Source organism: Neovison vison, chromosome 13, assembly GCF_020171115.1.
Source record: "Neovison vison isolate M4711 chromosome 13, ASM_NN_V1, whole genome shotgun sequence".
Lineage (NCBI taxonomy): Eukaryota > Metazoa > Chordata > Mammalia > Carnivora > Mustelidae > Neogale > Neogale vison.
The window spans coordinates 15206909-15215600 of NC_058103.1; positions in this window are offsets into that span (position 1 = coordinate 15206909).

Consider the following 8692-nt stretch of genomic DNA (forward strand, 5'->3'; position numbering starts at 1 on the left):
CAAAGTTACAAGGAAAAACTAGACAAACACACTATTATAGTGGGAGGTCTTAATACTTACAAGAATTGCTAAATTAAGGAGATGAAAAGGTCAGGAGAGTATAGGAAACTGGAAAAACACAAGTAACAAGCTTGTTTTAATGGTAAAATATAGAAGATTGCACCCCAAAATAGAGAATACAAGCATAATAAAAATATATTGTGTGAGGGGCACCTGGGTAGCTCAATTTGTTATAAGCATCTGCCCTCGGCTCATGTCATGACCCTGGGATCATAAGCTTGAGTCCACGTTGGGCTCCTTGCTCAGTGGGGAGCCTGCTTCTCCCTTTGCTTGCTGCTCCCTCTGTTTATGCTTTCTCTCTGACAAATAAATAAATAAAATCTTTATATATATATGTGTGTGTGTGTGTGTGTGTGTGTGTGTGTATATATGTATATATATATATATAAATATATAGCATGATTTATAACATGCATAAGTAAAATGTATGACATGAATAATATAAAGGCCAAGAGTTGGAAAATACAAGTATACTATTGTAATTCTTTTTTTTTTAATTTAATATTTTATTTATTTATTTGACAGACAGAGATCACAAGTAGGCAGAGAGGCAGGCAGAGAGAGAGAGGAAGCAGGCTCCCTGACAAGCAGAGAGCCCGATGTGGGGCTCGATCCCAGGACCCCGGGATCATGACCTGAGCCGAAGGCAGAGGCTTTAACCCACTGAGCCACCCAGGCGCCCCTTTAATTCTTATACTGTATGTGAAGCGGTATAATATCACTTGGAAATAGATTATTTTAAGTTAAAAATGTAAACTATAAACCCTAAAACATGCACTAAAGTAACAAAGCAAAGAGTTATGGCTAATAAGCCAACAGAGACAAAACAGAATCATAAAAATATTCAATTAATCCAAAACGAGAGAGGAATAAGGAAAAAGAAAACACAGAAGAGATGGGGCAAATAGAAATAAACGCTAAGATAAAAGCTTAAGCCTAATTATATTGATAATCATATTAAATATGAATGATCTAAACACTCCAATTAAAAGGCAGAGGCTGTCATATTGGATTTAAAAAAACAAGACTCAACTAAATAAAAAATAAGACTAAGCAAAATAAAAAACACAATTAACAGATAAATGCACACATGAATTAAAAGCAAAAGAAATGGGGGGCACTTGGATGGCTTGGTGAGTTAAGCGGCTGCCTTTGGCTCAGATCATGATCTCAGGGACCTGAGATCAAGTCTTGAGTTGCTCTCCTTGCTCAGTGGGGAGATTGCTTTTCCCTCTTCCTCTGCCTGCTGCTCTGCCTGCTTGTACTCCCCCTCTAAGTATCTCTCTATCAAATAAATAAATAAAATCTTAGAATAAAAGCAAAAGGATGGAAAAAGATATACCATTAGTCAAGAGAAAACTGGAGTGACTATATTAAACACATTTCACAGCAAAGAATATTAACAGAGATGAAAGTTATTTTGTAATAATAAAGGAGTTAATTCATCAGGAGGACATAAAAATCTTAGACATTTACATACCAAAAGAACAGACCTTCAAAACACATAAAGCAAAAACTGATAGAATTGAAAGGAGAAATAGACAAACCCACAATCATAGCTGGAAATTATAATAACCTTTTCTATATCCATTCTTTCTTTTAAAGATTTATTTATTTATTTGAGAGAGAGAGAGAAATAAAACCAGATAGAGTGGTGGGAGGCAGACTCCTTGCTAAATGTGGAGCCTGATGTGGGGCTTGATCTCACAACACTGAGATCATGACCTGAGCTAAAATCAAGAGTTGGATGCTCAACTGATTGAAGCACCCAGGCACCCTATATCCATTCTTTTTAAGTGCACACAGACCATTTACTATGAAAGACCAAATTATGGGCCATAAATGACCTTAATAAATGCAAAAGGATTCAAATCATATAAAGTATGTTTTCTAGCTATAGTAGAAGTATTATTATGGAGTACAATATTGGAAATGAACAGAAATATCTCTGGAAAGTCATCAAATATTTGAAAACTAATCAACATACTTCTAAATAATCTATGGATTAACAATAATACACTTCAAAATAATCCAAGATTAAAAATTATTTTTAATTGAATAAAAATGACAACACAACATAACAAAACTTGTGGAATTCTGCTAAACCAATACTTAGAAAAAAATTTATACTACTAAACACCTATGTTAGAAATTAACAAAGTCCTCAAAATGGTGACCTCAGCTTCCCCTTAGAAAAGAAGACAAATTAAATCCAAAATAAACAGATGAAAGGAAATAATAAAGATTAGAGCAAAAATAACTGAAATAGGGGCACCTGAGTGGCTCAGAGGGTTAAAGCCTCTGCTTTTGGCTCAGGTCGTGATCCCGGGATCCTGGGATTGAGCCCTGCATTGGGCTCTCTGCTTGGCAGGGAGCTGGCTTCCTGCCCTCTCTCTGCCTGCCTCTCCACCTACTTGTGATCTCTGTCTGTCAAATAAATAAATAAAATCTTTTAAAAAAAATCACTGAAATAGAAAACAGAAAAACAAAAGAGAAAAATCAATGAAACCAAATGCTGTTTTTTTGAGAACATCACAAAATTGATAAACCTCTGGCTAGACTGGGAAAGAAAAGAAGGAAGACACAAATCACCAACATTAATGTAAAAGGTAATATCATTACAAATTCTACAGATATCAAAAGAACAGCTAGGAAATATTATGAATAATGTTATGACATTAAATTTGACAACTTCGATGAAATGTAGTGTCCTTAAAAGACTCAATGACCAAAGCTAACATGAGAAAAAAAAGTCTGACATGAATATCCTTCTATCTATTATCTATCTATTAGAGGAATTGAATTTGTAGTTAAAAATCTTCCCACAGAGAAAACTCCAGCCCCCAGAAGGCTTCACTGGTGAATTTTATCAAACATTTACTGAAGAAACAATACTTATTCTACACAGACTATTCTAGAACATGGACAAGAAGGAAACACTTACCTATTCATTTTATAAAGCCAGTCTTACCATGATAACAAAATCAGACAAAGACCTTATAAGAAAAGAAAACCAAAGACCAATACCACACATGAAAATAGATAAAAACATTATAAATAAAATACGTTATTGAACAAGTCAAAACCAATGGTACATAACAGGATGATACATGATGACTAAGTAGAGTTATCCTAGGAATGCAAAGTTGATTTAACTTTCAAGAATCAATCAGTGTAATTCATATTAATCGTATTAATAAGCTAATAAAGAAAACCCATAAGATTTTCTTAACAGATGGAGAAAAAACACTGAACAAAATCTAATACCCATTCTATTTTTTTTTAAAGATTTTATTTACTTATTTGACAGAGAGAAATCACAAGTAGATGGAGAGGCAGGCAGAGAGAGAGAGAGGGAAGCAGGTCCCTGCTGAGCAGAGAGCCCAATGCGGGACTCGATCCCAGGACCCCGAGATCATGACCTGAGCCGAAGGCAGCGGCTTAACCCACTGAGCCACCCAGGCGCCCCTCTAATACCCATTCTTTATTTTTTTAATTTTTTTTATTTTTATTTATTTGACAGAGATCGCAAGTAGGCAGAGAGGCAGACAGAGAGAGAGGAGGAAGCAGGCTCTCCGCTGAGCAGAGAGCCCGATGTGGGGTTCGATCCCAGGACCCCAGGATCATGACCCGAGCCGAAGGCAGAGGCTTTAACCCACTGAGCCACCCAGGCGCCCCTCTAATACCCATTCTTAAGGAAAACTCTCAACAAACTAGGAATAGAAGGGAATGACCTCAATCTGGAAAAAAAAAAAATCTATGAAAAATCTATAGAAATACCCCATCGGATACTAAAAAGACTGAATGTGTTCCCCAAAGATCAGAAATAAGAAAAAGTTTCTGCTGTCATCACCCCTATTCAACATTGTATTAAGGTTCCAGTCTGTCCAATAAGGCAAGAAAAATAAATAAAAGATGTTTATTTTGGAAAAGAAGACATAAAAATATCTTTATTTACAGGCAACATGACTGAAGAAAATCTGATGGAAGCTACAAAAAGGTAAATTCAAGTCATCTCAGCAAGATACTGGTACAAGATCAATATACAAAGATCAATTGTATTTCTATATACCACCAATGAATAATCAGAAACTGAAAAAAAGGCACTTTACAATAGCATCATAAATGTGAAATTCTGATGGTTAAATCTGACAGAAAATGTGAAAGACCTGTACACTGTAAAATACAGGATGTTATTGAGGGAAACTAAAGAAGGCCTAAATAAATGGAAAGTTATGCTTTCTTTCTTGGTCAGAAGACTCACTGGATGTTAATTCTTCCCCAAATAGGTCTATAGGTTTACTGGGATTCTAATGAAAATCCAGCCTGCTCTTTTGGTAAAAACTGGCAATCTGATTCTAAAATTCATATAGGGGGTGCCTGGGTGGCTCAGTGGGTTAGGCCTCTGCCTTCAGCTCAAGTCATGGTCCTAGGGTCCTGGGATTGAGTCCCGCACTGGGCTCTCTGCTTGTCAGGGAGCCTGCTTCCTCCTCTCTCTCTCTCTCTCTGCCTGCCTCTCTGCCTACTTGTGATCTCTGTCAAATAAATAAATAAAATCTTAAAAAAAAATAAATAAAATTCATATAGAAATACAAGAGGCCTAAAATAGCCAAAACAACTTTGAAAAAGAACAAAGTTGGAGAGCTAACTATCTGATTTCAAGACTTATAATGCTACAGGAATCAAAATAGTGTCATGTTGACATCAAGAAGAACAGAGCAATAGAATACAGAGTTCCAAAATATACCCAGACATATATGGACAGCTGATTTTTAACAAAAATGTAAAAGCAATTAAGTGGAGAAAGAATAGTCTTTTTTAAACAAATAGTGCTGGGACAACGGACTATCTATATATAAAATAAATAAAATTTCAACACATACCTGTATATTATACACAAATTTATGGAAAGTGATCACAGGCCTAATTTATAAAACCTAAAACTATAAAACTTCTAGATGAAAGAGGAAAAAACTTTGTGATATTGTGCCAAACATTTCCCAAACACAACACCAAAACATGATCTATAGAAGAAAAAATGATAAATTTACTTCATCAGAATGAAAATTTGGGCTCTTTAAAAGGCACTTTGCAAAGAATGAAAATTTAAGTCATGGACTAGGAGAAAATATTTTCAAATCCTATATCTAAGAAAGTATAATACATGGAATATAAAGAAAATTACTCAATAAAGAGAGCGAAGAACTCAAAAAAGGGGCAAAATATTTTTTTTAGAGATTTTATTTATTTATTTGACAGACAGAGATCACAAGTAGGCAGAGAAGCAAGCAGAGAGAGAGAGAGGAGGAAGCAGACTCCCTGTTGAGCAGAGAGCCGGATTCAGGTCTCCATCCCAGGATACTTAATAGATATATTACCAAAGAAGATCTAGAGATGGCAAGTAAGTACATAAAAAGATACTCAACATCATTCAACATTAGGGAAATACAAATTAATACCACAATGAGTTACCAATATACTCCCCTTAGAATGGGTAAGAATGACCATAGTAAATGTTGATGACATGGGTGAATGGAACTTCATACACTGTTGGTGGCTTATAAAATGGCACAAGCACTTTGGAAAATAGTTCGCCAGTTTCTCGAAAGTTAAATATATACCTATCATGTAATTCTAGCTATTTCACTCCTAGGTCTTTGCCCACGAGAAAAGAAAGCACAAGTCCATGCAAAGACTTGTACATTAATGTTCAAATCAGCTTTATTTGTAATAGCCCTCAACCAGAAACAACCCCAAACCTATCAACAGATGAATAGATGAATAAAATGTGGCATAGCCATACCATGGAATATCTGCCAGCAATAAAATGTGGAATGAAGTGTTGATACACATTACATGGGTGAATTTCAAAATAATTATGCTAAGTAGAAGAGCCAGCCCCACCCTCTTCAAAAAGTATACTGTATTACTCCCTTTATATAAAACTCTAGAGAATGCAAGCTAATCTATTGTGACAGAAAACAGGTCAGTTGTTGCCTGAGGGGGTAGAAGAAAAAAAGAAGAACAGAAAGGAAGGTTTACAAAGGGATAGGAAGAAACTTTCAGGAGTGGTGAGTATGTCCACTATTTTGAATATGGTGCTAGTTTCAAGGGCGTATATTAAATATATTTATAATACATATAAAATCAAATTGTATACTTTAAATACATGCAGCTTGTTGTATGTCAATTATACCTTGATAAAGCTGTTTTAAAAAGAAGTTAGAAGGGCCTCTGGATGGCTCAGTCCGTTAAGCCTCCGACTCTTAACCTTGGCGCAAGTCATGATCTCAGGGTTCTGAGATCCAGACCCCTGTAGGCTCACACTGGGTGTGGTGCCTGCTTAAGATTCTCTCTCTCCCTTTCAAAAAAAAAAAAAAAGTAGGACAATTGAATAAAAACACAAAAAAAGAAATAGCAAAAAAGTAAATAAAATAAGTAACTTATCCAAGTTCACACAGTAGAAAATGGCAGAACTGATTCAAATTCAGATTTGTCTGACACCAAAACCAGTGTTCTAAACATAAGTTAAACATCATCACTGTTTTCCAAATTTCAATCATGAGGATACACTTACTGTTGTTTACTTAATATTTTTCTTTAAAATAACTCCTTTGGGGTGCCTGGGTGGTTCAGTAGGTTAAAGCCTCCACCTTCGGCTTAGGTCATGATCTTAGGGTCCTGGGATCGAGTCCCACATCCGGCTCTCTGCTCAGCGGGGAGCCTGCCTCCCCACTCTCTCTCTGTCTGCCTCTCTGCCTATTTCTGATCTCCGTCTGTCAGATAAATAAAATCTAAAAAAAAAAAAAAAAGAGAACCCTACTCCAAAACCCAAATGCTCAGTTATGACTGAGTAAACCAATGGTAGCACATCCATATAATCAGTAATAAAACAGAATGAACTATTGATATACACAACCTCACAGGTGAATTTTAATAGCAGTACGTTGTGTAAAAGACTATATACTGTATGATTCCATTGTGACAATGTGGAAAAGGCAAAACTGTAGTGACAAAAGCAGAGCAGCGGTTGCCAGCGGCTGGCGTGGGAGGGTCACATCCAAAAGAGCACAGAGGAACTCTGGGGGTCGATGGAGGTGTTCTAGGACTTGGTTGTGGTGGTAGTTACGCGACTGAACATATTGGTCAAAACCTACTCAATTGTGTACCTAAAAAGGGTGGATTTACCTGAACACAAATCACGCAGTCCTCAGACTAACACCTTGAAAATGGAGACTCCTCTTCCTCGCACAAGCCCCCTATGGTACAATCAGTCGCCAAGCCCTTCCTGGGCTGTTTCCGGTTTCCGGTTTCTGGTGCACCTGCGCACTACACACATCACATCCCCCATCTCTGAGCCTTTTCCTGGTCACTCTTCTTCCTGTCCATCCCCGCCATAACCCTTATTTATCCTTCGAGCTTCCCCTAACTCTTAGTTCCCAAAGGGGCCTTTGTTCCCCTCTCCAGTTAAAATTTGGTATCCTGTTTTACTTGCTCTTCCTTCTTTGGTGGAAAGTAAGCTCCATGAGGACAGGAGCAATATTTTATTCATCTCGGCATAATTAGCACTTGGTGTGCTTCATTAAACAATAAACATGGGGAGGATGTCAACATCTTCCTCTATAGTTCTGTATTGTACCAATTTGTATTTTCACAAGCATGTACCACTTTTTTTATTTTCATGTATTTTTAAACTACTTGCTAAGAATTGAAATGATTTTTTTGTTTTTAGATTTTATTTATTTATTGACAGAGAGAGAGCACAAGCAGGGGAAGTTGCAGAGGGAAGGGGAGAAGCAGATTCTCCTGCTGAGCAGAGAGCCAGATGTGGGGCTCAACCCCAGGACCCTGAGATCATGACCTGAGCCAAATGCAGATGCCCAACCAACTGAACCACCTAGAAGACTCAAGAATTGAAATGATTTGAAGGTACGTGGAGTACAAGGTAAAAGTCATGTGCACACAGATTTTAAAAGTAAAAGTAAGGTTCTGCCTTTCCCCTTTGGTACATAGAAATCTCACTCATTCTTTTTAATAGTTACATAATATTCCAAAGCATAGTTATACCACTTTATTTTATTATTTTCTTTTAGTTAACATGCAGGGTAATACCAGTTTCAGGTGTACAATATAATGATTTAACACTTCCATAATCACCTGGTGCTCATCACAAGTGTGCTCCTTGATCCCCATCACCTACTTCACCCGTCTCCCAACCCACCGCCCCTCCTCTGGTAACCTTCAGTTTGGTCTCTATAGTTCAGAGTCTGTTTCTTGGTTTACCTCTCTTTCTCTCTTTTCCCCTTTGCTCATTTGTTTTTTTCTTAAATTCCACATATGAATGAAATCTTGCGGTATTTGTCTTTCTCTGACTTGTTTTGCTTAACATAATACTATCTAGCCCTACCTATGTTGTTACAAATGACAAGATTTCATTCCTTTTTATGGCTGAGTAATATTCCATTGTGTGTGTATACACACACATGATATATACATATCATATCTATCTATATATATATATATCTCTCACATCTTCTTTATCCATCTGTCAACAGACACTTGGGCTGTTTTATAATCTGGCTATTTTAAAAAATATTTTATTTATTTATTTGGCAGAGAGAGACACAGAGGG